This window comes from Carica papaya, chromosome 5 (assembly GCF_054855325.1).
Source record: "Carica papaya isolate Zhongbai chromosome 5, ASM5485532v1, whole genome shotgun sequence".
NCBI classification, from domain to species: Eukaryota; Viridiplantae; Streptophyta; class Magnoliopsida; order Brassicales; family Caricaceae; genus Carica; species Carica papaya.
The window spans coordinates 31820881-31846653 of NC_142313.1; the positions used below are offsets into that span (position 1 = coordinate 31820881).

Sequence of the window (25773 nt, forward strand, 5' to 3'; positions counted from 1 at the left end):
CATTTTGTTAGGAAGTCCTTGTGTTGTACCGATTTTTTTACAGATGATTCTTTCGAAGATACGCGCGACTTGAATTATGGTCCTCAGGTTTATTCGCAAATGTGAGTCACGGCACCGTAGGATTTTACTTGATATTAGAACGAGCCCAGGAGGTGCAGTGCGCACGCACAATGAAACAAATGATGGGAGAGGGAAGAAAGGAGAAGGAGTTTATGTATTTGCAGCGCAAAATTAAACGAGTGCGATCATACCAGCACTAATACACCGGATCCTATCAGAACTCCGCAGTTAAGTGTGCTTGGGCGAGAGTAGAACTCGAATGGGTGACCTCCTGGGAATTCCTCTTGTCGAATAAATTTTTTTTCAGACAGGTCATTCGACGTTACGCGCGACTAGAACTGGGGTCCGCTGGTTTATACGCAAATGTGAGTCAAGAAGCAGGGGCATTTTAATCGATATTAAAACGAGAAGGAGAGGTGCAGTGTGAACGGACAAGGAAACAATTGATGGGAGGGGGAGGGAAGGAGAAGGAGTGTATGTATTTTCAGCACGAAATGAAACAGGTGAGATCATACCAGCACTAATACAACGGATTCTATCAGAACTCCGTAGGTAAGGGTACTTGGGCGAGAGTAGTACTAGCATGGGTTACCTCCTACGAAATCCTTATATTTCACCCATTTTCTTGGGAAGTCCTCGTGTCGCAGCAATTTTTTTTCAGACGGGTAGTTCGACGTTACGCGCGTCTGGAACTAGGGTCCGCTGGTTTATACGCAAATGTGAGTCAAGAAGCAGGGGCATTTTAATCGCTATTAGAACGAGAATGAGAGGTGAAGTGTGAACGCACAAGGAAACAAATGACGGGAGGGGGAAGAAAGGAGAAAGAGTGTATGTATTTACAGCGGAAAATTAAACAGGTGCGATCATACCAGCACTAAAGCTCCGGATCCCATCAGAACTCCGCTGTTAAGTGTGCTTGGGCGAGGGTAGTACTCGGACGGGTGACCTCCTGGGAAGCCCTCGTGTTGTACCTATTTTTTTTCGGATGGGTTGTTAGACGTTACGCGCGAATGGAATTATAAACTGCTGGTTCATTTGCAAAGGTGAGTCACGGTGCCGGGGCATATTACTTGATATTAGAACGAGAAAGAGAGATGAAAAGTGCACGCACAAGGAAATAAATGACGGGAGGAGGGATGGAAGGAGAAAGAGTGTATGTATTTGCAGTGTAGAATGAAACATGAGGGATCATACCAGCACTTTGGCAGCGGATTCTATCAGAACTCCACAGTTAAGGGTGCTTGGGCGAGAGTAGTACTTCGGATGGGTGACCACTTGGGAAGTCCTCGTGTTGCACCCATCTTTTTGCAGATGATTCTTTCGACGTTACGCGCGACTTGATTTATGGTCCGCAGGTTTATTCGCAAATTTGGGTCACGGTGCCGTGGTATTTTACTTGATATTATAACGAGTACGGGAGGTGCAGTGCGCACGCACAAGGAAACAAATGACGGGAGGAGGAAGAAAAGAGAAGGAGTGTATGTATTTGAAGCGCAAAATTAAACAAGTGGCATCATACTAGCACTAATGCACTGGATCCCATCAGAACTCTGCAGTTAAGTGTGCTTGGGCGAGAGTAGTACTCGGATGGGTGACCTCTTGAGAAGTCCTCGTATCGCAAGAATTTTTTTTCAGATAGGTCGTTCGACATTACGCGCGACTGGAACTATGGTCTGCTGGTTTATACGCAAATGTGAGTCAAGAATCAGGGGCATTTTAATCGATATTAGAACGAGAAGGAGAGGTGCAATATGAACGCAAAAGGAAACAAATGATGGGAGGGCGGGAGGGAAGAAGGAGTGTATGTATTTTCAGCACGAAATTAAACAGGCGCGGTCACACCAGCACAAATGCACCGCATCCCATCAGAACTCCGCAGTTAAGTGTGCTTTGGCGAGAGTAGTACAATGATGGGTTACCCCCTGGGAAGTTCTCGTGTTGCACCTATTTTTTTTTTCAGATGTGCCGTTCGACGTTACGCGCGACTTTAATTATGGTCCGCAGATTTATTCGCAAATGTGAGTCATGGCGCCGTGGCATTTTTCTTGATATTTGAACGAGAACGAGAGGTTCAGTGCGCAAGCACAAGGAAACAAATGACGGGAGGGGGAAGAAAGGAGAAGGAATTTATGTATTTGCATTGCAAAATTAAACAGGTGTGTTCATACCAGCACTAATGCACCGGATCGCATTAGAACTCCGCAGTTAAGTGTGCTTGGGCGAGAGTAGTACTCGAATGGGTGACCTCCTGGGAAGTCCTCGTGTCGCACTAATTTTTTTTTCAGACAGGTCGTTCGACGTTACGCACGACTGGAACTAGGGTCCACTAGTTTATACGCAAATGTGAATCAAGAAGCCGGGGCATTTTAATCGATATTAGAACGAGAAGGAGAGGTGCAGTGTGAACGCACAAGGAAACAATTGATGGGAGGGGGAGGGAAGGAGAATGAGTGTATGTATTTTCAGCACGAAATGAAACAGGTGCGATCATAGCAGCACTAATGCAACGGATTCTATCAGAACTCCATAAGTAAGGGTGCTTGGGCGAGAGTAGTACTAGCATGGGTTACCTCATGCGAAGTCCTTATATTTCACAAATTTTCTTGCGAAGTCCTCGTGTTGCACCCATTTTCTTTTTTTCAGATGTACCGTTCGACGTTATGCGCGACTTTAATTATTGTTCGCAGATTTATTCGGAAATGTGAGTCATGGCGTCGTGGCATTTTACTTGATATTTGAACGAGAACTAGAGGTGCAGTGCGCACGCACAAAAAAACAAATGACGGGAGGGGGAAAAAAGGGGAATGAGTTTATGTATTTGTAGCACAAAATTAAACAGTTGCGATCATACCAGCACTAATGCACCGGATCCCATCAGAACTCCGCAGTGAAGTGTGCTTGGGCGAGATTAGTACTCGGATGGGTGACCTCCTGGGAAGTCCTCGTGTCGCACCAATTTTTTTTCTGACGGGTCGTTCGACGTTACGCGCATCTGGAACTAGGGTCCGCTGGTTTATACGCAAATGTGAGTCAAGAAGCAGGGGCATTTTAATCGATATTAGAACGAGAATGAGAGGTGAAGTGTGAATGCACAAGGAAACAAATGACGGGAGGGGGAAGAAAGGAGAAGGAGTGTATGTATTTGCAGCGCGAAATTAAACAGGTGCGATCATACCAGCACTAAAGCTCCGGATCCCATCAGAACTCCGCAGTTAAGTGTGCTTGGGTGAGAGTAGTACTCGGATGGGTGAAAACTTGGGAAGCCCTGGTGTTGCACCTATTTTTTTTCGGATGGGTTGTTCGACGTTACGCGCGAATGGAATTATAAACCACTGGTTCATTTGCAAAGGTGAGTCACGGTGCCTGGGCATATTACTTGATATTAGAATGAGAAAGAGATATGCAGAGTGCACGCACAAGGAAACAAATGACGGGAGGGGGGATGGAAAGAGAAAGAGTGTATGTATTTGCAGTGCAGAATGAAACATGAGGGATCATACCAGCACTAATGCAACGGATTCTATCAGAACTCCGCAGTTAAGGGTGTTTGGTCGAGAAAAGTACTCCGATGGGTGACCTCCTGCGAAGTCCTTATATTTCACCCATTTTCTTGGGAGGTCCTCGTGTTGCACCCATCTTTCTGTAGATGATTCTTTCGACGTTACGCGCGACTTGATTTATGGTCCGTAGGTTTATTCACAAATGTGAGTCACGGCGCCGTGGCATTTTACTTGATATTAGAACGAGTACGGGAGGTGCAGTGCGCACGCACAAGGAAACAAATGACGGGAGGAGGAAGAAAAGATTAGGAGTGTATGTATTTGAAGCGCAAAATTAAACAAGTGGCATCATACCAGCACTAATGCATTGGATCCCATCAGAACTCTGTAGTTAAGTGTGCTTGGGCGAGAGTAGTACTCGGATGGGTGACCTCTTGAGAAGTCCTCGTATCGCAACAATTTCTTTTCAAATAGGTCGCTCGACATTACGCGCGACTGGAACTATGGTCCGCTGGTTTATACGCAAATGTGAGTCAAGAATCAGGGGCATTTTAATCGATATTAGTACGAGAAGGAGAGGTGCAATGTGAACGCAAAAGGAAACAAATGATGGGAGGGCGGGAGGGAAGAAGGAGTGTATGTATTTTCAGCACGAAATTAAACAGGTGCGGTCACACCAGCACAAATGCACCGGATCCCATCAGAACTCCGCAGTTAAGTGTGCTTTGGCGAAAGTAGTACAATGATGGGTTACCTCCTGGGAAGTTCTCGTGTTGCACCCATTTTTTTTTTCAAATGTGCCGTTCGACGTTACGCGCGACTTTAATTATGGTCCGCAGATTTATTCGCAAATGTGAGTCACGGCGCCGTGGCATTTTTCTTGATATTTGAACGAGAACGAGAGGTGCAGTGCGCACGCACAAGGAAAAAAATCACGGGAGGGGGAAGAAAGGAGAAGGAGTTTATGTATTTGCAGCGCGAAATGAAAAAGGTGCGATCATACCAGCACTGATGCAACGGATTCTATCAGAACTCAATAGGTAAGGGTGCTTGGGAGAGTAGTACTAGCATGGGTTACCTCCTGGGAAGTCCTTATATTTCATCCATTTTCTTGTGAAGTCCTCGTGTTGCACCCATTTTTTTGCAGATGATTCTTTCGACGTTACGCGCGACATGAATTTTGGTCCTTAGGTTTATTCGCAAATGTGAGTCACGGCGCTGTACCATTTTACTTGATATTAAAATGAGAACGGGAGGTTCAGTGCGCACGCACAAGGAAACAAATAACGGGAGGGGGAAGAAAGGAGAAGGAGTTTATGTATTTGCAGCGCGAAATGAAACAGGTGCGATCATACCAGCACTAATGCAACGGATTCTATCAGAACTCCGTAGGTAAGGGTGCTTGGGCGAGAGTAGTACTAGCATGGGTTACCTCCTGCGAAGTCCTTATATTTCACCCATTTTCTTGTGAAGTCCTCGTGTTGCACTCATTTTTTTTGCAGATGATTCTTTCGACGTTACGCACGACTTGAATTATGGTCCTCAGGTTTATTCGCAAATGTGAGTCACGGCGCTGTAACATTTTACTTGATATTAGAACGAGAACGGGAGGTGCAGTGCGCACGCACAAGGAAACAAATGACGGGAGGGGGAAGAAAGGGGAATGAGTTTATGTATTTGCAGCGCGAAAATAAACAAGTGCTATCATACCAGCACTAATGCACCGGATCCCATCAGAACTCCGCAGTTAAGTGTGCCTGGGCGATATTAGTACTCGGATGGGTGACCTCCTGGGAAATCCTCGTGTCGAACCAATTTTTTTTCAGATGGGTCGTTTGACGTTACGCGCGTCTGGAACTAGGGTCTGCTGGTTTATACGCAATTGTGAGTCAAGAAGCAGGGGCATTTTAATCGATATTAGAACGAGAAGGAGAGATGAAGTGTGAACGCATAAGGAAACAAATGACGGAGGGGGAAGAAAGGAGAAGGAGTCTATGTATTTGCAGCGCGGAATTAAACAGGTGCGATCATATCAGCACTAAAGCCCCGGATCCCATCAGAACTCCGCAGTTAGGTGTGCTTGGGCGAGAGTAGTACTCGGATAGGTGACCACTTGGGAGCCCTCGTGTTGCACCTTTTTTTTCTCGGATGGGTTGTTCGACGTTACGCGCGAATGGAATTATAAACCGCTGGTTCATTTGCAAAGGTGAGTCACGGTGCCGGGGCATATTACTTGATATTAGAACGAGAAAGAGAGATGCAGAGTGCACGCACAAGGAAACGAATGACGGGAGGGGGGATGGGAGGAGAAAGAGTGTATGTATTTGCAGTGCAGAATGAAACATGAGGGATCATACCAGCACTAATGCAACGGATTCTATCAGAACTCCGCAGTTAAGGGTGCTTGGGCGAGAAAAGTACTCGGATGGGTGACCTCCTGCGAAGTCCTTATATTTCACCCATTTTCTTGGGAGCTCCTCGTGTTGCACCCATCTTTTTGCAGATGATTCTTTCGACGTTACGCGCGACTTGATTTATGGTCCGCAGGTTTATTCGCAAATGTGATTCACGGCGCCGTGGCATTTTACTTGATATTAAAACGAGTACAGGAGGTGCAGTTCGCACGCACAAGGAAACAAAATGACGGGAGGAGGAAGAAAAGAGAAGGAGTGTATGTATTTGAAGCGCAAAATTAAACAAGTGGCATCATACCAGCACTAATGCACCGGATCCCATCAGAACTCTGCAGTCCAGTGTGCTTGGGCGAGAGTAGTACTCGAAAGGGTGACCTATTGGGAAGTCCTCGTATCGCAACAATTTTTGTTCAGATGGGTCGTTCGACGTTACGCTCGACTGGAACTATGGTCCGCTAGTTTATACGCAAATGTGAGTCAAGAATCAGGGGCAATTTAATCCATATTCGAACGAGAAGGAGAGGTACAGTGTGAACGCACAAGGAAACAAATGATGAGAGGGGGGGAGGGAAGAAGGAGTGTATGTATTTTCAGCACGAAATTAAACAGGTGCGGTCACACCAGCACTAATGCACCGGATCCCATCAGAACACCGCAGTTATGTGTGCTTTGGCGAAAGTAGTACAATGATGGGTTACCTCCTGGGAAGTTCTCGTGTTGCACCCATTTTCTTTATTTTCAGATGTGCCGTTCGACGTTACGCACGACTTTAATTATGGTCCGCAGATTTATTCGCAAATGTGAGTCACGGCGCCGTGACATTTTACTTGATATTTGAACGAGAACGAGAGGTGCAGTGCGCACGCACAAGGAAACATATGACGGGAGGGGGAAGAAAGGAGAAGGAGTGTATGTATTTGCAGCGCAAATTTAAACATGTGCGATCATACCAGCACTACAGCCCCGGATCCCATCAAAACTCCACAGTTAAGTGTGCTTGGGTGAGAGTAGTACTCGGATCGGTGACCACCTGGGAAGCCCTCGTGTTGCACAAATTTTTTTTCGGATGGGTTGTTCGACGTTACGCGCGAATGGAATTATAAACAGCTGGTTCATTTTCAAAGGTGAGTCACAGTGCCGGGGCATATTGCTTGATATTAGAACGAGAAAGAGAGATGCAGAGTGCACGCACAAGGAAACAAATGACGGGAGGGGGGATGGGAGGAGAAAGAGTGTATGTATTTGCAGTGCAGAATAAAACATGAGGGATCATACCAGTACTAATGCAACGGATTCTATCAGAACTCTGCAGTTAAGGGTGCTTGGGCGAGAAAAGTACTCGGATGGGTGACCTCCTGCGAAGTCCTTATATTTCACCCATTTTCATGGGAGGTCCTCGTGTTGCACCCATCTTTTTGCAGATGATTCTTTCGACGTTACGCATGACTTGATTTATGGTCTGCAGGTTTATTCGCAAATATGAGTCACGGTGCCGTGGAATTTTACTTGATATTAAAACAAGTACGGGAGGTGCAGTGCGCATGCACAAGGAGTGTATGTATTTGAAGCACAAAATTAAACAAGTGGCATCATACCAGCACTAATGCACTAGATCCCATCAGAACTCTGCAGTTAAGTGTGCTTGGGCGAGATTAATACTCGGATGGGTGACCTCTTGGGAAGTCCTCCTATCGCAACAATTTTTTTTCAGATGGGTCGTTCGACGTTACGCGCAACTGGAACTATGGTCCGCTGGCTTATACGCAAATCTGAGTCAAGAATCAGGGGCATTTTAATCGATATTAGAACGAGAAGGAGAGGTGCAGTGTGAACGCACAAGGAAACAAATGATGGAAGGGGGGGAGGGAAGAAGGAGTGTATGTATTTTCAGAACGAAATTAAACAGGTGCGGTCACACCAGCACAAATGCACCAGATCCCATCAGAACTCCGCAGTGAAGTGTGCTTTGGCGAAAGTAGTACAATGATGGGTTACCTCCTGGGAAGTTCTCGTGTTGCACCCATTTTTTTTTTCAGATGTGCCGTTCGACGTTATGCGCGACTTTAATTATGGTCCGCAGATTTATTCGCAAATGTGAGTCACGGCGCTGTGGCATTTTACTTGATATTTGAACGAGAACGAGAGGTGCAATGCGCACGCAAAAGGAAACAAATGACGGGAGAGGGGATGGAGGGAGAAAAAGTGTATGTATTTGCAGCGCAGAATGAAACATGAGCAATCATACCAGCACCAATGCAACGGATTCTATCAGAACTCCGCAAGTTAAGGGTGCTTGGGCGAGAGTAGCTCTAGGATGGGTGACCTCCTTCGAAGTCCTTATATTTCACCCATTTTCTTAGGATGTCCTCGTGTTGCACCCATTTTTTTGCAGATGATTCTTTCGACGATACGCGCGACTTGAATTATGGTCCTCAGGTTTATTCGCAAATGTGAGTCACAGCACCATAGCATTTTACTTGATATTAGAACGAGCACGGGAGGTGCAGTGCGCACGCACAAGGAAACAAATGACGGGAGGGGGAAGAAAGGAGAAGGAGTTTATATATTTGCAGTGCGGAATTAAAAGGGTGCGATCATACCAGCACTAATGCACTGGATCCCATCAGAACTCTGCAGTTAAGTGTGCTTGGGCGAGAGTAGTACTCGGATGGGTGACCTCTTGAGAAGTCCTCGTATCGCAACAATTTTTTTTCAGATAGGTCGTTCGACATTACGCGCGACTGGAACTATGATCCGCTGGTTTATACGCAAATGTGAGTCAAGAATCAGGGGCATTTTAATCGATATTAGAACGAGAAGGAGAGGTGCAATGTGAACGCAAAAGGAAACAAATGATGGGAGGGCGGGAGGAAAGAAGGAGTGTATGTATTTTAAGCACGAAATTAAACAGGTGCGGTCACACCAGCACAAATGCACTGGATCCCATCAGAATTCCGCAGTTAAGTGTGCTTTGGCGAAAGTAGTACAATGATGGGTTACCTCCTGGGAAGTTCTCGTGCCGCACCCATTTTTTTTTTCAGATGTGCCGTTCGACGTTACGCGCGACTTTAATTATGGTCCGCAGATTTATTCGCAAATGTGAGTCACGGCGCCGTGGCATTTTTCTTGATATTTGAACGAGAACGAGAGGTGCAGTGCGCACGCACAAGGAAAAAAATCACGGGAGGGGGAAGAAAGGAAAAAGAGTTTATGTATTTGCAGCGCAAAATGAAACAGGTGCGATCATACCAGCACTAATGCAACAGATTCTATCAGAACTCCGTAGGTAAGGGTGCTTGGGCGAGAGTAGTACTAGCATGGGTTACCTCCTGCGAAGTCCTTATATTTCACCCATTTTCTTGGGATGTCCTCGTGTTGCACCCATGTTTTTGCAGATGATTCTTTCGACGTTACGCGCGACTTGAATTATGGTCATTAGGTTTATTCGCAAATGTGAGTCACCGCACAGTAAAACGAGAACGGGAGGTGCAGTGCGCACGCACAAGGAAACAAATGACGGGAGGGGGAAGAAAGGGGAATGAGTTTATGTATTTGCAGCGTGAAATTAAGCAGGTGCGATCATACCAACACTAATGCACCGGATCCCATCAGAACTCCGCAGTGAAGTGTGCTTGGGCGAGACTAATACTCGGATGGGTGACCTCCTGGGAAGTCCTCGTGTCGCACAAATTTTTTTTCAGACGGGTTGTTCGACGTTACGCGCGTCTGGAACTAGGGTCCGCTGGTTTATACGCAAATGTGAGTCAAGAAGCACGGGCATTTTAATCGATATTAGAACGAGAATGAGAGGTGAAGTGTGAACGCACAAGGAAACAAATGACTGGAGGGGGAAGAAAGGAGAAGGAGTGTATGTATTTGCAGCGCGAAAGTAAATAGGTGCGATCATACCAGCACTAAAGCTCCAGATCCCATCAGAACTCCGCAGTTAAGTGTGCTTGGGAGAGCATAGTACTCGGATGGGTGACCACTTGGGAAGCCCTCGTGTTGCATCTATTTTTTTTCGGATGGGTTGTTCGACGTTATGCGCGAATAGAATTATAAACCGCTGGTTCATTTGCAAAGATGAGTCACGGTGCCGGGGCATATTACTTGATATTAGAACGAGAAAGAGAAATGCAGAGTGCACGCACAAGGAAACAAATGACGGGAGGGGGGATGGGAGGAGAAAGAATGTATGTATTTTCAGCGCGAAATGAAACAGGTGCGATTATACCACACTAATGCAATGGATTCTATCAGAACTCCGTAGGTAAGGGTGCTTGGGCGAGAGTAGTACTAGCATGGGTTACCTCCTGCGAATTCCTTATATTTCACCCATTTTCTTGTGAAGTCCTCGTGTTGCACCCATTTTTTTTGCAGATGATTCTTTCGACGTTACGCGCGACTTGAATTATGGTCCTCGGGTTTACTCGCAAATGTGAGTCACGGCGCTGTAGCATTTTACTTGATATTAGAATGAGAACGGGAGGAGCAGTGCGCACGCACAAGGAAACAAATGACGGGAGGGGGAAGAAAGGGGAATGAGTTTATGTATTTGCAGCACGAAATTAAACAAGTGCTATCATACCAGCACTAATGCACCGGATCCCATCAGAACTTCGCAGTTAAGTGTGCTTGGGCGATATTAGTACTCGGATGGGTGACCTCCTGGGAAGTCCTCGTGTCGCACTAATCTTTTTTCAGACGGGTCGTTCGACGTTACGCGCGTCTGGAACTAGGGTCCGCTGGTTTATACGCAAATGTGAGTCAAGAAGCAGGGGCATTTTAATCGATATTAGAACGAGAAGGAGAGATGAAGTGTGAACGCACAAGGAAACAAATGACGGAGGGGGAAGAAAGGAGAATGAGTGTATGTATTTGCAGCGCGGAATTAAACAGGTGCGATCATACCAGCACTAAAGCCCCGGATCCCATCAGAACTCCGCAGTTAGGTGTGCTTGGGCGAGAGTAGTACTCAGATGGGTGACCACTTGGGAAGCCCTCGTGTTGCACCTTTTTTTTCTCGGATGGGTTATTCGACGTTACGCGCGAATGGAATTATAAATCGCTGGTTCATTTGCAAAGGTGAGTCATAGTGCCGGGGCATATTTCTTGATATTAGAACGAGAAAGAGAGATGCAGAGTGCACGCACAAGGAAACAAATGACGGGAGGGGGGATGGGAGGAGAAAGAGTGTATGTATTTGTAGTGCAGAATGAAACATGAGGGATCATACCAGCACTAATGCAACGGATTATATTAGAACTCCGCAGTTAAGGGTGCTTGGGCGAGTAAAGTACTCGGATGGGTGACGTCCTGCGAAGTCCTTATATTTCACCCATTTTCTTGGGAGGTCCTCGTGTTGCACCCATCTTTTTGCAGATGATTCTTTCGACGTTACGCGCGACTTGATTTATGGTCCGCATGTTTATTCGCAAATGTGAGTCACGGCGCCGTTATATTTTACTTGATATTAGAACGAGTACGGGAGGTGCAGTTCGCACGCACAAGGAAACAAATGACGGGAGGAGGAAGAAAAGAGAAGGAGTGTATGTATTTGAAGCGCAAAATTAAACAAGTGGCCTCATACCAGCACTTATGTACTGGATCCCATCAGAACTCTGCAGTTAAGTGTGCTTGGGCAGGAGTAGTACTCAGATGGGTGACCTCTTGGGAAGTCCTCGTATCGCAACAATTTTTGTTCAGATAGGTCGTTCGACGTTACGCGCGACTGAAATTATGGTCCGCTGGTTTATACGCAAATGTGAGTCAAGAATCAGGGGCATTTTAATCCATATTCGAACGAGAAGGAGAGGTACAGTATGAACGCACAAGGAAACAAATGATGAGAGGGGGGGAGGGAAGAAGGAGTGTATGTATTTTCAGCACAAAATTAAACAGGTGTGGTCCCCCCAGCACTAATGCACCGGATCCCATCAGAACTCCGCAGTTAAGTGTGCTTTGGCGAAAGTAGTACAATGATCGGTTACCTCCTGGGAAGTTCTCGTGTTGCACCCATTTTCTTTTTTTCAGATGTGCCGTTCGACATTACGCGCGACTTTAATTATGGTCCGTAGATTTATTCGCAAATGTGAGTCACGGCGCCGTGGCATTTTACTTGATATTTGAACGAGAACGAGAGGTGCACTGCGCACGCACAAGGAAACAAATGAAGGGAGGGGGAAGAAAGGAGAAGGAGTGTATGTATTTGCAGCGCGAAATGAAACAGGTGCGATCATACCAGCACTAATGCAACGGATTCTATCAGAAATCCGTAGGTAAGGGTGCTTGGGAGAGAGTAGTACTAGCATGGGTTACCTCCTGCGAAGTCCTTATATTTGACCTATTTTCTTGTGAAGTCCTCGTGTTGCACCCATTTTTTTGCAGATGATTCTTTCGACGTTACGCGCGACTTGTATTATGGTCCTCAGGTTTATTCGCAAATGTGAGTCACAGCGCTGTAGCATTTTACTTGATATTAGAACGAGAAAGGGAGGTGCAGTGCGCACGCACGAGGAAAGAAATGACGGGAGGGGGAAGAAAGGGGAATGAGTTTATGTATTTGCAGCGCAAAATTAAACAAGTGCGATCATACCAGCACTAATGCACCGGATCCCATCAAAACTCCGCAGTGAAGTGTGCTTGGATGAGATTAGTACTCGGATGGGTGACCTCATCGGAAGTCCTCGTGTCGCACCAATTTTTTTTCAGACGGGTCGTTCGACGTTACGCGCGATTGGAACTAGGGTCCGCTGGTTTATACGCAAATATGAGTCAAGAAGCAGGGGCATTTTAATCGATATTAGAACGAGAAGGAGAGATGCAGAGTGCACGCACAAGGAAACAAATGACGGGAGGGGGGATGGAGGGAGAAGGAGTGTTTGTATTAGCAGCGCGAAATTAAACAGGTGCGATCATACCAGCACTAAAGCTCCGGATCCCTTTAGAACCCCGTAGTTAAGTGTGCTTGGGCGAGGGTAGTACTCAGATGGGTGACCACTTCGGAAGCCCTCGTGTTGCACCTATTTTTTTTCGGATGGGTTGTTCGAAGTTACGCGCGAATGGAATTATAAACCGCTGGTTCATTTGCAAAGGTGAGTCACGGTGCCGGGGCATATTACTTGATATTAGAACGAGAAAGAGAGATGAAAAGTGCACGCACAAGGAAACAAATGATGGGAGGAGGGATGGAAGGAGAAAGAGTGTATGTATTTGCAGTGTAGAATGAAACATGAGGGATCATACCAGCACTAATGCAACGGATTCTATCAGAACTCCACAGTTAAGGGTGCTTGGGCGAGAGTAGTACTTTGGATGGGTGACCACTTGGGAAGTCCTCGTGTTGCACCCATTTTCTTGGGAGGTCCTCGTGTTGCACCCATCTTTTTGCAGATGATTCTTTCGACGTTACGCGCGACTTGATTTATGGTCCGCAGTTTTATTCGCAAATGTGAGTCACAGCGCCGTGGCATTTTACTTGATATTAGAACGAGTATGGGAGGTGCAGTGCGCACGCACAAGGAAACAAATGACGGGAGGGGGAAGAAAGGAGATAGAGTTTATGTATTTGCAGCGCGAAATTAAACTGGTGCGATCATACCAGCACTAATGCAACGGATTCTATCAGAACTATGTATGTAAGGGTGCTTGCGCGAGAGTTGTACTAGCATGGGTTACCTCCTGCGAAGTCCTCGTGTTGCACCAATTTTTTTGCAGATGATTCTTTCGACGTTACGCGCGACTTGAATTATGGTCCTCAGGTTTATTTGCGAATGTGAGTCTCGGCGCTATAGCTATTTACTTGATATTAAAACGTGAACGGGAGGTGCAGTGCACACGCACAAGGAAACAAATGACGGGAGGGGGAAGATAAGGGAATGAATTTATGTATTTGTAGCGCAAAATTAAACAGTTGCGATCATACCAGCACTAATGCACCGGATCGCATCAGAACTCCGCAGTGAAGTGTGCTTGGGCGAGATTAGTACTCAGATGGGTGACCTCCTGGGAAGTCCTCGTGTCGCACAAATATTTTTCAGACAGGTCGTTCGACGTTACGCGCGTCTGGAACTAGGGTCCGCTGGTTTATATGCAAATGTGAGTCAAGAAGCAGGGTCATTTTAATCGATATTAGAACGAGAATGAGAGGTGAAGTGTGAACGCACAAGGAAACAAATGACGGGAGGGGGAGGAAATGAGAAGGAGTGTATGTATTTACAGCACGAAATTAAACAGGTGCGATCATACCAGCACTAAAGCTTCGGATCCCATCAGAACTCCGCAGTTAAGTGTGCTTGGGCGAGAGTAGTACTCGGATGGGTCACCACCTGGGATGCCCTCGTGTTGTACCTATTTTTTTTTTCGGATGGGTTGTTCGACGTTACGCGCGAATGGAATTATAAACCGCTGGTTCATTTGCAAAGGTGAGTCACGGTGCCGGGGCATATTACTTGATATTAGAACGAGAAAGAGAGATGCAGAGTGCACGCACAAGGAAACAAATGACGGGAGGGGGGTTGGAAGGAGAAAGAGTGTATGTATTTGCAGTGCAGAATGAAACATGAGGGATCATACCAGCACTAATGCAACGGATTCTATCAGAACTCCGCAGTTAAGGGTGCTTGGGCGAGAAAAGTACTCGGATGGGTGACCTCCTGCGAAGTCCTTATATTTCACCCATTTTCTTTGGTGGTCCTCGTGTTGCACCCATCTTTTTGCAGATGATTCTTTCGACGTTACGTGCGACTTGATTTATAGTCCGCAGGTTTATTCGCAAATGTGAGTCACGGCGCCGTTGCATTTTACTTGATATTAGAACGAGTACGGGAGGTGTAGTGCGCACGCACAAGGAAACAAATAACGGGATGAGGAAGAAAAGAGAGGGAGTGTATGTATTTGAAGCGCAAAATTAAACAAGTGGCATCATACCAGCACTAATGCACTGGATCCCATCAGAACTTTGCAGTTAAGTGTGCTTTGGCGAGAGTAGTACTCGGATGGGTGACCTCTTCGGAAGTCCTCGTGTCGCACCAATTTTTTTTCAGATGGGTCGTTCGACGTTACGCGCAACTGGAACTATGGTCCGCTGGTTTATACGAAAATGTGAGTCAAGAATCAAGGGCATTTTAATCGATATTAGAACGAAAAGAAGAGGTGCAGTGTGAACGCACAAGGAAACAAATGATGGGAGGGGGGGAGGGAAGAAAGAGTGTATGTATTTTCAGCACGAAATTAAACAGGTGCGGTCACACCAGCACAAATGCACCGGATCCCATCAGAGCTCCGCAGTTAAGTGTGCTTTGGCGAAAGTAGTACAATGATGGGTTACCTCTTGGGATGTTCTCGTGTTGCACCAATTTTCTTTTTTTCAGATGTGCCGTTCGACGTTACGCGCGACTTTAATTATGGTCCGCAGATTTATTCGGAATTGTGAGTCACGGCGCCATGGCATTTTATTTGATATTTAAACGAGAACGAGAGGTGCAGTGCGCACGCACAAGGAAACAAATGACGGGAGGGGGAAGAAAGGAGAAGGAGTGTATGTATTGGCAGCGCGGAATTAAACAGGTGCGATCATACCAGCACTAATGCAACGGATTCTATCAGAACTCCGTAGGTAAGGGTGCTTGGGCGAGAGTTGTAGTAGCATGGGTTACCTCCTGCAAAGTCCTTATATTTCACCCATTTTTTTGCAGATGATTCTTTCGACGTTACGCGCGACTAGAATTATGGTCCTCAAGTTTATTCGCAAATGTGATTCACGGCGCTGTAGCATTTTACTTGATATTAGAACGAGAACGGAAGGTGCAGTGCCCATGCACAAGGAAACAAATGACGGGAGGGGGAAGAAAGGGGAATGAGTTTATGTATTTGCAGCGCGAAATTAAACTGGTGCGATCATACCAGCACTAATGCACCGGATCCCATAAGAACTTCGCAGTGTAGTGTGCTTGGGCGACATTAGTACTCGGATGGGTGACCTCCTGGGAAGTCCTCATGTCGCACCAATTTTTTTTCAGAAGGGTCTTTCGACGTTACATGCGTCTGGAACTAGGGTCCGCTGGTTTATACACAAATGTGAGTCGAGAAGCAGGGGCATTTTAATCGATATTAGAACGAGAATGAGAGGTGAAGTGTTAACGCACAAGGAAACAAATGACGGTAGGGGAAAGAAAGGAGAAGGGGTGTATGTATTTGCAGCGCGAAATTAAACAGTTGCGATCATACCAGCACTAAAGCTCCGGATCCCATCAGAACTCCGCAGTTAAGTGTGCTTGGGCGACCGTAGTGCTCAGATGGGTGACCACTTGGGAAGCCCTCGTGTTGCACCTATTTTTTTTCGGATGGGTTGTTCGACGTTACGCGCGAATGGAATTATAAACCGCTGGTTCATTTGCAAAGGTGAGTCACGGTGCCGGGGCATATTACTTGATATTAGAACGAGAAAGAGAGATGCAGAGTGGACGCACAAGGAAACAAATGACGGGAGGGGGGATGGAAGGAGAAAGAGTGTATGTATTTGCAGTGCAGAATGAAACATGAGGGATCATACTAGCACTAATGCAACGGATTCTATCAGAACTCCGCAGTTATGGGTGCTTGGGCGAGAAAAGTACTCGGATGGGTGACCTCCTGCGAAGTCCTTATATTTCACCCATTTTCATGGGAGGTCCTCGTGTTGCACCCATCTTTTTGCAGATGATTCTTTCGACGTTACGAGCGACTTGATTTATGGTCCACAGGTTTATTCGCAAATGTGAGTCACGGCGCCGTGGCATTTTACTTGATATTAGAACGAGTACAGGAGGTGCAGTGCGCACGCACAAGGAAACAAATGACGAGAGGAGGAAGAAAAGAGAAGGAGTGAATGTATTTGAAGCGCAAAATTAAACAAGTGGCATCATACCAGCACTAATGCACTGGATCCCATCAGAATTCTGCAGTTAAGTGTGCTTGGGCGAGAGTAGTACTCGGATGGGTGACCTCTTGGGAAGTCCTCGTATCGCAACAATTTTTTTTCAGATGGGTCGTTCGACGTTACGCGCGACTAGAACTATGGTCCGCTAGTTTATACACAAATGTGAGTCAAGAATCAAGGGCATTTTAATCGATATTAGAACGAGAAGGAGAGGTGCAGTGTGAACGCACAAGGAAACAAATGATGGGAGGGGGGAGGGAAGAAGGAGTGTATGTATTCTCAGCACGAAATTAAATAGGTGCGGTCACACCAGCACAAATGCACCGGATCCCATCAGAACTCCGCAGTTAAGTGTGCTTTGGTGAAAATAGTACAATGATGGGTTACCTCCTCGGAAGTTCTCGTGTTGCACCCATTTTCTTTTCTTGAGATGTGTCGTTCGACGTTACGCGCGACTTGAATTATGGTCCTCAGGTTTATTCGCAAATGTGAGTCACGGCGCCGTGACATTTTACTTGATATTAGAACGAGCACGGGAGGTACAGTGCGCACGCACAAGGAAACAAATGACGGGAGGGGGAAGAAAGGGGAATGAGTTTATGTATTTTCAGCGCCAAATTAAACATGTGCGATCATACCAGCACTAATGCACCGGATCCCATCAGAACTCCGCAGTGAATTGTGCTTGGGCGAGATTAGTACTCGGATGGGTGACCTCCTGGGAAGTCCTCGTGTCGCACCAATTTTTTTTCAGACGGGTCTTTCGACGTTACGCGCGTCTGGAACTAGGGTCCGCTCGTTTATACGCAAATGTGAGTCAAGAAGCAGGGGCATTTTAATCGATATTAGAACGAGAATGAGAGGTGAACTGTGAACGCACAAGAAAACAAATGACGGGAGGGGGAAGAAAGGAGAAGGAGTGTATGTATTTGCTGCGCGAAATTAAACAGGTGTGATCTTACCAGCACTAAAGCTCCGGATCCCATCAGAACTCCGTAGTTAATTGTGCTTGGGCGAGCGCAGTACTCGGATGGGTGACGACTTGGGAAGCCCTCGTGTTGCACCTATTTTTTTTCGGATGGGTTGTTCGACGTTACGCGCGAATGGAATTATAAACCGCTGGTTCATTTGCAAAGGTGAGTCACGGTGCCGGGGCATATTACTCGATATTAGAATGAGAAAAAGAGATGCAGAGTGCACGCACAAGGAAACAAATGACGGGAGGGGGGATGGGAGGAGAAAGAGTGTGTGTATTTGCAGGGCAGAATGAAACATGAGGGATCATACCAGCACTAATGCAACGGATTCTATCAGAACTCCGCAATTAAGGGTGCTTGGGCGAGAAAAGTACTCGGATGGGTGACCTCCTTCAAAGTCCTTATATTTCACCCATTTTCTTGGGAGGTCCTCGTGTTGCACCCATCTTTTTGCAGATGATTTTTTTGACGTTACGCGCGACTTGATTTATGGTCCGCAGGTTTATTCGCAAATTTGAGTCACGGTGCCGTGGCATTTTACTTGATATTAGAACGAGTACAGGAGGTGCAGTGCGCACGCACAAGGAAACAAATGACGGGAGGGGGAAGAAAAGAGAAGGAGTGTATGTATTTGCAGCGCGAAATTAAACAGGTGCGATCATACCACCACTAATGCACCGGATCCCATTAGAACTCCGCAGTTAAGTGTGCTTCGGCGAGAGTAGTACTCGGATGGGGGACCTCCTTGGAAGTCCTCGTGTCGCACTAATTTTTTTTCAGACGGGTCGTTCGACGTTACGCCCGACTTGAACTAGGGTCCGCTGGTTTATACGTAAATGTGAGTTAAAAGAAGGGGCATTTTAATCGATATTAGAACGAGAAGGAAAGGTGCAGTGTGAACGCACAAGGAAACAAATTATGGGAGGGGGAAGGAAGGAGAAGGAGTGTATGTATTTTCAGCACGAAATGAAACTGGTGCGATCATACCAGCACTAATGCAACAGATTCTATCAGAACTCCGTAGGTAAGGGTGCTTGGGCGAGAGTAGTACTAGCATGGGTTACCTCCTGCGAAGTCCTTATATTTCACCCATTTTCTTGTGAAGTCCTCGTGTCGCACCAATTTTTTTTCAGACGGGTCGTTCGACGTTACGCTCATCTGGAACTAGGGTTCGCTGGTTTATATGCAAATGTGAGTCAAGAAGCAGGGGCATTTTAACCGATATTAGAACGAGAATGAGAGGTGAAGTGTGAACGCACAAGGAAACAAATGACGGGAGGGGGAAGAAAGGAGGAGTGTATGTATTTGCAGCGCAAAACTAAACAGGTGCGATCATACCAGCACTAAAGCTCCGGATCCCATCAGAACTCCGCAGTTATGTGTGCTTGGCGAGATTAGTACTCGGATGGTTGACCTCCTGGGAAGTCCTCGTGTCGCACCAATTTTTTTTCAGACGGGTCGTTCGACGTTACGCGCGTCTGGAACTAGGGTCCGCTGGTTTATACGCAAATGTGAGTCAAGAAGTATGGGCATTTTAATCGAAATTAGAACGAGAATGAGAGGTAAAGTGTGAACGCACAAGGAAACAAATGACGGGAGGGGGAAGAAAGGAGAAGGAGTGTATGTATTTGCAGCGCGAAATTAAACAGGTGTGATCATACCAGCACTAAAGCTCCGGATCCCATCAGAACTCCGCAGTTAAGTGTGCTTGGGCGAGAGTAGTACTCGGATGGGTTACCTCCTGCGAAGTCCTTATATTTCACCCATTTTCTTGTGAAGTCCTTCTGTCGCACCAATTTTTTTTAGACGGGTCGTTCGACGTTACGCTCGTCTGGAACTAGGGTCCGCTGGTTTATACGCAAATGTGAGTCAAGAAGCAGGGGCATTTTAATCGAAATTAGAACGAGAATGAGAGGTAAAGTGTGAACGCACAAGGAAACAAATGACGGGAGGGGGAAGAAAGGAGAAGGAGTGTATGTATTTGCAGCGCGAAATTAAACTGGTGCGATCATACCAGCACTAAAGCTCCGGATCCCATCAGAACTCCGAAGTTAAGTGTGCTTGGGCTAGAGTAGTATTCGGATGGCTGTCCACCTGGGAAGCCCTCGTGTTGCACCTATTTTTTTTCGGATGGGTTGTTCGACGTTACGCTCGAATGGAATTATAAACCGCAGGTTCATTTGCAAAGGTGAGTCACGGTGCCGGGGCATATTACTTTATATTAGAACGAGAAAGAGAGATGGAGAGTGCACGCAAAAGGAAACAAATGACGGGAGGGAGGATGGGAGGAGAAAGAGTGTATGTATTTGCAGTGCAGAATGAAACATGAGGGATCATACCAGCACAAATGCAACGGATTCTATTAGAACTCCGCAGTTAAGGGTGCTTGGGCGAGAAAAGTACTCGGATGGGTGACCTCCTGCGAAGTCCTTATATTTCACCCATTTTCTTGGGAGTTCCTCGTGTTGCACTCATCTTTTTGCAGATGATTCTTTCGACGTTACGAGCGACTTGATTTATGGTCCGCAGGTTTATTCGCAAATGTGAGTCACGGCGCCGTGGCATTTTACTTGATATTAGAACGAGTACGGGAGGTGCAGTGCGCACGCACAAGGAAACAAATGACGGGAGGAGGAAGAAAAGAGAAGGAGCGTATGTATTTGAAGCGCAAAATTAAACAAGTGGCATCATACCAGCAATAATGCACTGGATCCCATCAGAACTCTGCAGTTAAGTGTACTTGGGCGAGAGTAGTACTCGGATGGGTGACCTCTTGGGAAGTTCTCGTATCGCAACAATTAAACAGGTGCGATCACACCAGCACTAATGCACCGGATCCCATCAGAACTCCGCAGTGAAGTGTGCTTGGGCGAGATTAGTACTCGGATGGGTGACCTCCTGGGAAGTCCTCGTGTCGCACCAATTTTTTTCAGACGGGTCGTTCGAGGTTACGCGCGTCTGGAACTAGGGTCCGCTGGTTTATACGCAAATGTGAGTCAATAAGCAGGGGCATTTTAATCGATATTAGAACGAGAATGAGAGGTGAAGTGTGAACGCACAAGGAAACAAATGACGGGAGGGGGAAGAAAGGAGAATGAGTGTATGTATTTGCAGCGCAAAATTAAACAGGTGCAATCATACCAGCACTAAAGCCCCGGATCCCATCAGAACTCCGCAGTTAAGTGTGCTTGGGCGAGGGTAGTACTCGGATGGGTGACCACTTGGGAAGCCCTCGTGTTGCACCAATTTTTTTTCAGATGGGTTGTTCGACGTTACACGCGAATGGAATTATAAACCGTTAGTTCATTTGCAAAGGCGAGTCACGTTGCCGGGGCATATTACTTGATATTAAAACGAGAAAGAGAGATGCAGAGTGCACGCACAAGGAAACAAATGACGGGAGGGGGGATGGAAGGAGAAAGAGTGTATGTATTTGTAGTGCAGAATGAAACATGAGGGATCATACCAGCACTAATGCAACGGATTCTATCAGAACTCCGCAGTTAAGGGTGCTTGGGTGAGAAAAGTACTCGGATGGGTGACCTCATGCGAAGTCCTTATATTTCACCCATTTTCTTAGGAAGTCCTCGTGTTCCACCCATTTTTTTGCCGATGATTCTTTCGACGATACGCGCGACTTGAATTATGGTCCTCAGGTTTATTCGCAAATGTGAGTCACGGCACCGTAGCATTTTACTTTATATTAGAAGGAGCACAGGAGGTGCAGTTCGCACGCACAAGGAAACAAATGACGGGAGGGGGAAGAAAGGAGAAGGAGTTTATGTATTTGCAGCGCAAAATTAAACGGGTGTGATCATACCAGCACTAAAGCTCCGGATCCCATCAGAACTCCGCAGTTAAGTGTGCTTGGGCGAGAGTAGTACTCGGATGGGTTACCTCCTGCGAAGTCCTTATATTTCACCCATTTTCTTGTGAAGTCCTTCTGTCGCACCAATTTTTTTTTAGACAGGTCGTTCGACCTTACGCTCGTCTGGAACTAGGGTCCGCTGGTTTATACGCAAATGTGAGTCAAGAAGCAGGGGCATTTTAACCGAAATTAGAACGAGAATGAGAGGTAAAGTGTGAACGCACAAGGAAACAGATGACGGGAGGGGGAAGAAAGGAGAAAGAGTGTATGTATTTGCAGCGAGAAATTAAACAGGTGCGATCATACCAGCACTAAAGCTCCGGATCCCATCAGAACTCCGCAGTTAAGTGTGCTTGGGCGAGAGTAGTACTCGGATGGGTGTCCACTTGGGAAGCCCTCGTGTTGCACCTATTTTTTTTCGGATGGGTTGTTCGACGTTACGCTCGAATGGAATTATAAACCGCAAGTTCATTTGCAAAGGTGAGTCACGGTGCCGGGGCATATTACTTGATATTAGAACGAGAAAGAGAGATGGAGAGTGCACGCAAAAGGAAACAAATGACGGGAGGGAGGATGGGAGGAGAAAGAGTGTATGTATTTGCAGTGCAGAATGAAACATGAGGGATCATACCAGCACTAATGCAACGGATTCTATTAGAACTCCGCAGTTAAGGGTGCTTGGGCGAGAAAAGTACTCGGATGGGTGACCTCCTGCGAAGTCCTTATATTTCACCCATTTTCTTGGGAGGTCCTCGTGTTGCACCCATCTTTTTGCAGATGATTATTTCGACGTTACGCGCCACTTGATTTATGGTCCGCAGGTTTATTTGCAAATGTGAGTCACGGCGCCGTGGCATTTTACTTGATATTAGAACGAATACGGGAGGTGCAGTGCGTACGCACAAGGAAACAAATGACGAGAGGAGGAAGAAAAGAGAAGGAGTGAATGTATTTGAAGCGCAAAATTAAACAAGTGGCATCATAACAGCACTAATGCACTGGATCCCTTCAGAACTCTGCAGTTAAGCGTGCTTAGGCGAGAATAGTACTCGCATGGATGACCTCTTGGGAAGTACTCGTATTGCAATAATTTTTTTCAGATGGGTCGTTCGACGTTACGCGCGATTGGAACTATGGTCCGCTGGTTTATACGCAAATGTGAGTCAAGAATCAGGGGCATTTTAATCGATATTAGAACGAGAAGGAGAGGTGCAGTGTGAACGCACAAGGAAACAAATGGTGGGAGGGGGGGAGGGAAGAAGGAGTGTATGAATTTTCAGCCCGAAATTAAACAGGTGCGGTCACACCAGCACAAATGCACCGGATTTTATCAGAACTCCGCAGTTAAGTGTGCTTTGGCGAAAGTAGTACAATGATGAGTTACCTCCTGGGAAGTTCTCGTGTTGCACCCATTTTCTTTTTTTTCAGATGTGTCGTTCGACGTTACGTGCGACTTTAATTATGGTTCGCAGATTTATTCGCAAATGTGAGTCACGGCGCCGTGGCATTTTACATGATATTTGAACGACAACGAGAGGTGCAGTGCGCACGCACAAGGAAACAAATGACGGGAGGGGGAAGAAAGGAGAAGGAGTTTATGTATTTGCAGCGCAAAATTAAACAGCTGCGATCATACCAGCACTAATGCACCGGATCCCATCAGAACTCCGCAGTTAAGTGTGCTTGGGCAAGAGTAGTACTCGGATGGTGACCTCTTGGGAAGTCCTCGTGTCGCACTAATTTTTTTTTCAGACGGGTCGATCGACGTTACGCGCGACTGGAACTAGGGTCCACTTGTTTATACGCAAATGTGAGTCAAGAAGCAGGGGCATTTTAATCGATATTAGAACGAGAAGGAGAGGTGCAGTGTGAACGCACAAGGAAACAATTGATGGGAGGGGGAGGGAAGGAGAAGGAATGTATGTATTTTCAGCACGAAATGAAACAGGTGCGATCATACCAGCACTAATGCAACGGATTCTATCAGAACTCCGTAGGTAAGGGTGCTTGGGCGAGAGTAGTAGTAGCATGGGTTACCTCCTGTGAAGTCCTTATATTTCACCCATTTTCTTGTGAAGTCCTCGTGTCGCACCAATTTTTTTTCAGACGGGTCGTTCGACATTACGCGCGTCTAGAACTAGGGTCCTCTGGTTTATACGCAAATGTGAGTCAATAAGCAGGGGCTTTTTAATCGATATTAGATCGAGAATGAGATGTGAAGTGTGAACGCACATGGAAACAAATGACGGGAGGGGGAAGAAAGGAGAAGGAGTGTATGTATCTTCAACACGAAATTAAACAGGTGCGGTCACACCAGCACAAATGCACCGGATCCCATCAGAACTCCGCAGTTAAGTGTGCTTTGGCGAAAGTAGTACAATGATGGGTTACCTCCTGGGAAGTTCTCGTGTTGCACCCATTTTCTTTTTTTCAGATGTGCCGTTTGACGTTACGCGCGACTTGAATTATGGTCCTCAGGTTTATTCGCAAGTGGGAGTCACGGCGCCGTGACATTTTACTTTATATTAGAACGAGAACGGGAGGTGCAGTGCGCACGCACAAGGACTTCCCAGGAGGTCACCCATCTGAGTACTACTCTCGCCCAAACTCAATTAACTACGGAGTTCTGATGGGATCCGGTGCATTAGTGCTGGTATGATCGCACCCGTTTAATTTCGCGCTGCAAATACATAAACTCCTTCTCCTTTCTTCCCCCTCCCGTCATTTGTTTCCTTGTGCGTGCGCACTGCACCTCCCGTGCTCGTTCTAATGTCAGGTAAAATGTTACGATGCCGTGACTCACATTTGCGAATAAACTTGTGGACTATAATTCAAGTCGCGCGTATCGTCGAAAGAATCATCTGCAAAAGAATAGGTACAACACGAGGACTTCCTAAGAAAATAGGTGAAATATAAGGACTTCGCAGGAAGTCACCCATCCTAGTGCTACTCTCGCCCAAGCACCCTTAACTTGCAGAGTTCTGATATAATCCGTTGCATTGGTGCTGGTATGATTGCTCCTGTTTCATTCTGCGCTGCAAATACATACACTTTTTCTCCCTCCATCCCCCTCTCGTCATTTGTTTCCTTGTGCGTGCACTCTGCATCTCTCTTTCTCGTTCTAATATCGATTAAAATGCCCCTGCTTCTTGACTCACATTTGCGTATAAACCAGTGGACCCTAGTTCCAGTCGCGCGTAACGTCGAACGACCTGTCTGAAAAAAAAATTAGTGCGGCACGAGGACTTCCCAAGAGGTCACCCATCTGAGTACTACTCTCGCCCAAGCACACTTAACTGCGGAGTTCTGTTGGGATCCAGTGAATTAGTGCTGGTATGATCGCACCTGTTTAATTTTGCGCTGCAAATACATAAACTCCTCCTTTCTTCCCCCTCCTGTCATTTGTTTCCTTATGCGTGCACACTGCACCTCTCGTTCTCGTTCAAATATCAAGTAAAATGCCACAACGCCGTGACTCACATTTGCGAATAAATCTGCGGACCAAAATTAAAGTCGCGCGTAACGTCGAACGGAACATCTAAAAAAAAGAAAATGGGTGCAACACGAGAAGTTCCCACGAGGTAACCCATCATTGTACTACTTTCGCCAAAGCACACTTAATTGCGGAGTTCTAATGGGATCCGCGCATTTGTGCTTGTATGATCGCACCTGTTTAATTTCGTGCTGCAAATACATACACTCATTCCCCTTTCTTCCCCCTCCCGTCATTTGTTTCCTTGTGCGTGCGCACTGCTCTTTCCGTTCTCGTTTTAATATCAAGTAAAATGCCACGGCGCCGTGACTCACATTTGCGAATAAACCTGAGGACCATAATTCAAGTCGCGCGTAACGTCGAAAGAATCGTCTGCAAAAAAAATGGGTGCAACACGAGGACTTCAGAAGAAAATGGTTGAAATATAAGGACTTCGCAGGAGGTAACCCATGCTAGTACTACTCTCGCCCAAGCACCCTTACCTACGGAGTTCTGATAGAATCCGTTGCATTAGTGCTGGTATGATCGCACCTGTTTCATTTT

The 25773-nt window shown here is 46.4% G+C and overlaps 6 non-coding genes and 43 pseudogenes across 6 annotated transcripts; 46 read left to right on the forward strand and 3 right to left on the reverse strand.

The window, feature by feature from the left end:
* The first annotated feature begins 237 nt into the window (after positions 1-237).
* LOC148265366 (5S ribosomal RNA) lies at positions 238-356 on the forward strand (annotated as a pseudogene).
* Positions 357-915: 559 nt separating this feature from the next.
* Positions 916-1034, forward strand: LOC148265367 (5S ribosomal RNA). Its single transcript, XR_015820548.1, has one exon. It is a non-coding gene; the product is annotated as a 5S ribosomal RNA (ribosomal RNA).
* A 529-nt stretch (positions 1035-1563) lies between these two features.
* LOC148265368 (5S ribosomal RNA) lies at positions 1564-1684 on the forward strand (annotated as a pseudogene).
* A 204-nt stretch (positions 1685-1888) lies between these two features.
* Positions 1889-2007, forward strand: LOC148265369 (5S ribosomal RNA; annotated as a pseudogene).
* Positions 2008-2214: 207 nt separating this feature from the next.
* LOC148265370 (5S ribosomal RNA) lies at positions 2215-2333 on the forward strand (annotated as a pseudogene).
* Positions 2334-2897: 564 nt separating this feature from the next.
* On the forward strand, positions 2898-3016 carry LOC148265371 (5S ribosomal RNA). Its single transcript, XR_015820149.1, has one exon. It is a non-coding gene; the product is annotated as a 5S ribosomal RNA (ribosomal RNA).
* A 205-nt stretch (positions 3017-3221) lies between these two features.
* On the forward strand, positions 3222-3340 carry LOC148265372 (5S ribosomal RNA; annotated as a pseudogene).
* A 561-nt stretch (positions 3341-3901) lies between these two features.
* Positions 3902-4019, forward strand: LOC148265373 (5S ribosomal RNA; annotated as a pseudogene).
* Positions 4020-4223: 204 nt separating this feature from the next.
* On the forward strand, positions 4224-4342 carry LOC148265374 (5S ribosomal RNA; annotated as a pseudogene).
* A 914-nt stretch (positions 4343-5256) lies between these two features.
* Positions 5257-5375, forward strand: LOC148265375 (5S ribosomal RNA; annotated as a pseudogene).
* A 204-nt stretch (positions 5376-5579) lies between these two features.
* Positions 5580-5697, forward strand: LOC148265376 (5S ribosomal RNA; annotated as a pseudogene).
* Positions 5698-6259: 562 nt separating this feature from the next.
* On the forward strand, positions 6260-6377 carry LOC148265377 (5S ribosomal RNA; annotated as a pseudogene).
* Positions 6378-6581: 204 nt separating this feature from the next.
* Positions 6582-6700, forward strand: LOC148265378 (5S ribosomal RNA; annotated as a pseudogene).
* A 210-nt stretch (positions 6701-6910) lies between these two features.
* LOC148265379 (5S ribosomal RNA) lies at positions 6911-7029 on the forward strand (annotated as a pseudogene).
* Positions 7030-7556: 527 nt separating this feature from the next.
* On the forward strand, positions 7557-7674 carry LOC148265380 (5S ribosomal RNA; annotated as a pseudogene).
* Positions 7675-7878: 204 nt separating this feature from the next.
* On the forward strand, positions 7879-7997 carry LOC148265381 (5S ribosomal RNA; annotated as a pseudogene).
* Positions 7998-8560: 563 nt separating this feature from the next.
* Positions 8561-8679, forward strand: LOC148265382 (5S ribosomal RNA; annotated as a pseudogene).
* Positions 8680-8883: 204 nt separating this feature from the next.
* Positions 8884-9002, forward strand: LOC148265383 (5S ribosomal RNA; annotated as a pseudogene).
* A 543-nt stretch (positions 9003-9545) lies between these two features.
* On the forward strand, positions 9546-9664 carry LOC148265384 (5S ribosomal RNA; annotated as a pseudogene).
* A 205-nt stretch (positions 9665-9869) lies between these two features.
* On the forward strand, positions 9870-9988 carry LOC148265385 (5S ribosomal RNA; annotated as a pseudogene).
* Positions 9989-10548: 560 nt separating this feature from the next.
* On the forward strand, positions 10549-10667 carry LOC148265386 (5S ribosomal RNA; annotated as a pseudogene).
* A 204-nt stretch (positions 10668-10871) lies between these two features.
* On the forward strand, positions 10872-10990 carry LOC148265387 (5S ribosomal RNA). The gene has a single exon (XR_015820139.1). It is a non-coding gene; the product is annotated as a 5S ribosomal RNA (ribosomal RNA).
* Positions 10991-12555: 1565 nt separating this feature from the next.
* On the forward strand, positions 12556-12674 carry LOC148265388 (5S ribosomal RNA; annotated as a pseudogene).
* A 206-nt stretch (positions 12675-12880) lies between these two features.
* LOC148265389 (5S ribosomal RNA) lies at positions 12881-12999 on the forward strand (annotated as a pseudogene).
* Positions 13000-13884: 885 nt separating this feature from the next.
* LOC148265390 (5S ribosomal RNA) lies at positions 13885-14003 on the forward strand (annotated as a pseudogene).
* Positions 14004-14207: 204 nt separating this feature from the next.
* LOC148265391 (5S ribosomal RNA) lies at positions 14208-14326 on the forward strand (annotated as a pseudogene).
* Positions 14327-15211: 885 nt separating this feature from the next.
* LOC148265392 (5S ribosomal RNA) lies at positions 15212-15330 on the forward strand (annotated as a pseudogene).
* Positions 15331-15863: 533 nt separating this feature from the next.
* On the forward strand, positions 15864-15982 carry LOC148265393 (5S ribosomal RNA; annotated as a pseudogene).
* Positions 15983-16187: 205 nt separating this feature from the next.
* On the forward strand, positions 16188-16306 carry LOC148265394 (5S ribosomal RNA; annotated as a pseudogene).
* Positions 16307-16867: 561 nt separating this feature from the next.
* On the forward strand, positions 16868-16985 carry LOC148265395 (5S ribosomal RNA; annotated as a pseudogene).
* Positions 16986-17188: 203 nt separating this feature from the next.
* On the forward strand, positions 17189-17307 carry LOC148265396 (5S ribosomal RNA; annotated as a pseudogene).
* A 209-nt stretch (positions 17308-17516) lies between these two features.
* On the forward strand, positions 17517-17635 carry LOC148265397 (5S ribosomal RNA; annotated as a pseudogene).
* A 205-nt stretch (positions 17636-17840) lies between these two features.
* LOC148265398 (5S ribosomal RNA) lies at positions 17841-17959 on the forward strand (annotated as a pseudogene).
* A 560-nt stretch (positions 17960-18519) lies between these two features.
* LOC148265399 (5S ribosomal RNA) lies at positions 18520-18638 on the forward strand (annotated as a pseudogene).
* A 555-nt stretch (positions 18639-19193) lies between these two features.
* Positions 19194-19311, forward strand: LOC148265400 (5S ribosomal RNA; annotated as a pseudogene).
* A 205-nt stretch (positions 19312-19516) lies between these two features.
* Positions 19517-19635, forward strand: LOC148265401 (5S ribosomal RNA; annotated as a pseudogene).
* A 234-nt stretch (positions 19636-19869) lies between these two features.
* On the forward strand, positions 19870-19988 carry LOC148265402 (5S ribosomal RNA; annotated as a pseudogene).
* Positions 19989-20549: 561 nt separating this feature from the next.
* LOC148265403 (5S ribosomal RNA) lies at positions 20550-20667 on the forward strand (annotated as a pseudogene).
* Positions 20668-20673: 6 nt separating this feature from the next.
* LOC148265404 (5S ribosomal RNA) lies at positions 20674-20792 on the forward strand. The gene has a single exon (XR_015820104.1). It is a non-coding gene; the product is annotated as a 5S ribosomal RNA (ribosomal RNA).
* A 204-nt stretch (positions 20793-20996) lies between these two features.
* LOC148265405 (5S ribosomal RNA) lies at positions 20997-21115 on the forward strand. Its single transcript, XR_015821057.1, has one exon. It is a non-coding gene; the product is annotated as a 5S ribosomal RNA (ribosomal RNA).
* A 206-nt stretch (positions 21116-21321) lies between these two features.
* LOC148265406 (5S ribosomal RNA) lies at positions 21322-21440 on the forward strand (annotated as a pseudogene).
* Positions 21441-21675: 235 nt separating this feature from the next.
* Positions 21676-21794, forward strand: LOC148265407 (5S ribosomal RNA; annotated as a pseudogene).
* A 235-nt stretch (positions 21795-22029) lies between these two features.
* Positions 22030-22148, forward strand: LOC148265408 (5S ribosomal RNA). Its single transcript, XR_015820910.1, has one exon. It is a non-coding gene; the product is annotated as a 5S ribosomal RNA (ribosomal RNA).
* Positions 22149-23030: 882 nt separating this feature from the next.
* LOC148265409 (5S ribosomal RNA) lies at positions 23031-23149 on the forward strand (annotated as a pseudogene).
* A 210-nt stretch (positions 23150-23359) lies between these two features.
* Positions 23360-23477, forward strand: LOC148265410 (5S ribosomal RNA; annotated as a pseudogene).
* A 560-nt stretch (positions 23478-24037) lies between these two features.
* On the forward strand, positions 24038-24156 carry LOC148265411 (5S ribosomal RNA; annotated as a pseudogene).
* A 128-nt stretch (positions 24157-24284) lies between these two features.
* Positions 24285-24404, reverse strand: LOC148265412 (5S ribosomal RNA; annotated as a pseudogene).
* Positions 24405-24965: 561 nt separating this feature from the next.
* Positions 24966-25084, reverse strand: LOC148265413 (5S ribosomal RNA; annotated as a pseudogene).
* Positions 25085-25290: 206 nt separating this feature from the next.
* On the reverse strand, positions 25291-25408 carry LOC148265414 (5S ribosomal RNA; annotated as a pseudogene).
* Between the last annotated feature and the right edge of the window lie 365 nt (positions 25409-25773).